Source organism: Scomber scombrus, chromosome 24 (assembly GCF_963691925.1).
Source record: "Scomber scombrus chromosome 24, fScoSco1.1, whole genome shotgun sequence".
Classification (NCBI taxonomy): domain Eukaryota; kingdom Metazoa; phylum Chordata; class Actinopteri; order Scombriformes; family Scombridae; genus Scomber; species Scomber scombrus.
Window position 1 is genome coordinate 617,134 of NC_084993.1, and position 2,500 is coordinate 619,633.

Consider the following 2,500-nt stretch of genomic DNA (forward strand, 5'->3'; position numbering starts at 1 on the left):
CTACTGGGAACTAGTAGTACATACTGGTAACTACTGGTAACTAGTACTACATACTGGTAACTACTGGTAACTAGTACTACATACTGGTAACTAGTGGTAACTAGTGGTATCTTACTGGTAACTATGAGTACATACTGGTAACTACGGGTAACTACTGGTAACTAGTAGTACATACTGGTAACTACTGGTGACCAATGATACATACTGGTTACTACTGGTAACCAATAGTAACTAGTACTACATACTGGTAACTACTGGTAACTAGTACTACATACTGGTAACTAGTGGTAACTAGTGGTATCTTACTGGTAACTATGAGTACATACTGGTAACTACGGGTAACTACTGGTAACTGTTAGTACATACTGGTAACTAGTGGTAACTAGTGGTATCTTACTGGTAACTATGAGTACATACTGGTAACTACTGGTAACCACTGGTAACTGTTAGTACATACTGGTATCTACTGGTAACTAGTAGTAACTAGTACTACATACTGGTAACTACTGGTAACTAGTACTACATACTGGTAACTACTGGTAACCACTGGTAACTGTTAGTACATACTGGTATCTACTGGTAACTAGTAGTAACTAGTACTACATACTGGTATCTACTGGTAACTAGTAGTAACTAGTACTACATACTGGTAACTACTGGTAACTAGTACTACATACTGGTATCTACTGGTAACTATTGTACATACTGGTATCTACTGGTAACTATTGTACATACTGGTATCTACTCGTAACTACTGGTAACTATTGTACATACTGGTATCTACTCGTAACTACTGGTAACTATTTGTACATACTGGTATCTACTGGTAACTATTTGTACATACTGGTATCTACTGGTAATAAGTATATGTGACTATTTATTATATTCTGTGACTACTTTGTACATACTGACACTGTCTACTGGTTGTACTGGTTGTTAATATCATGTGCTTATGTCTACTGGTGGATTTACTGGTTCCTGGTAGTCAGGTACTGGTGGCTACTATTAAACACATGTAACCGCATACTGGTAACCACCAATGACTGCTATACTATACCTGCAGCTGGTAACTGGTGGTGTTTAATGACTGCTGTAGCTACTGGTCTGATCACTGGAAACCACCGACAGATTACTGGTGGCCAGTTGGATGTGTGTAAATATATCAATAATTAAATAAAATGAGCGTCAATAATGATTTAATTTAAAGGAAAACTGTCTTTTTTTTGCTTCCTTTTGTTCAGTCATGATAAAGTATTTATTCTGCAGCGCTCTGTCAGCTGAGCTGTGGCGCCACCTGGTGGTGAGAAAGCATCTATCTTTATATTTAACCCTCCTGTTGTGTTCAAGTCAAGGAAGGAAGAAGGAAGGAAGAAGGAAGGAAGGAGGGAAGGAGGAAGGAAGAAAAGGAGGAAGGAAGGAAGGAAAGGAGGGAAGGAAAGAAGGAAGAAGGAAGGAAAAGAGGAAGGAGGGAAGGAAGGAAGGGAGGGAGGAAGGAAGGAAAGGAGGGAGGAAGGAAGGAAAGGAGGAAGGAAGGAAGGTAGGAAAGGAGGAAATGAAAGAAGTAAGGGAGGGAGGGAGGAGGGAGGAAGGAAGAAGGAAGGAAAGGAGGGAGGAAGGAAGGAGGGAAGGAAGGAAGGTAGGAAGGAAAGGAGGAAAGGAAAGAAGGAGGGAGGGAGGGAGAAAGGAAAAGAGGAAGGGAGGAAGGAAGGAAAGAAGGACAGGAAAGAATGAAGGGAGGAAGGAAGGACGGAGGAAAGAAGGAAGTAGGGAAGGAGAAAGGAAAAGAGGAACGAAGGAAGGAAAGAAGGACAGAGGAAAGAAGGAAGGGAGGGAAGAAAGAGAGAAGGAGAGAGGGAGGAAGGAAAGAAGGAACAGTCAAAACAGACGACAGGAAGGTTAAACATGTGTAAAATCCACCAGCTGTGTTTTAATGTGATGTTTGATTGACAGGTGTAGTAAATAACGTCCAGGTTCGTCAGCTGCTGCATGATGCGTTCAGGTGTTGTTGTTGTTTTCTGTGCTGATGATCGTTCCAATCAAACATCAATAAAATAATTATATAAAAAAAACAATAAATGTGCTGAATTCTTCTTCTGCTCTTCACTTTGTTGTTGTTTGTTTGCAGCTGCTTCAAATTTATAAAAAATAACAGTTTACAACAAAAAAGCAAAGATATAATTCCTCCCCAATTTTCAGAAATCCAAATGAAAAGTATAAAAGTATAAATGATAAAGGAATAAAAAATACTCGTGGTAAATTATGAGTTACTACAAATAAACAAATATGTGATAATAATTTTGATAAATAGTAGATTAATTAAGTATTTTGAAATTCCTAAATACACTAAATGACTGTTGTCCTCGAGTCAAGGAAGGAAGGGAGGAAGAAGGAAGGAAGGAAAGGAGGGAGGAAGGGAGGGAGGAAGAAGGAAGGAAGGAAAGGAGGGAGGAAGGGAGGGAGGAAGAAGGAAGGAAGGAAAGGAGGGAGGAAAGGAGGGAGG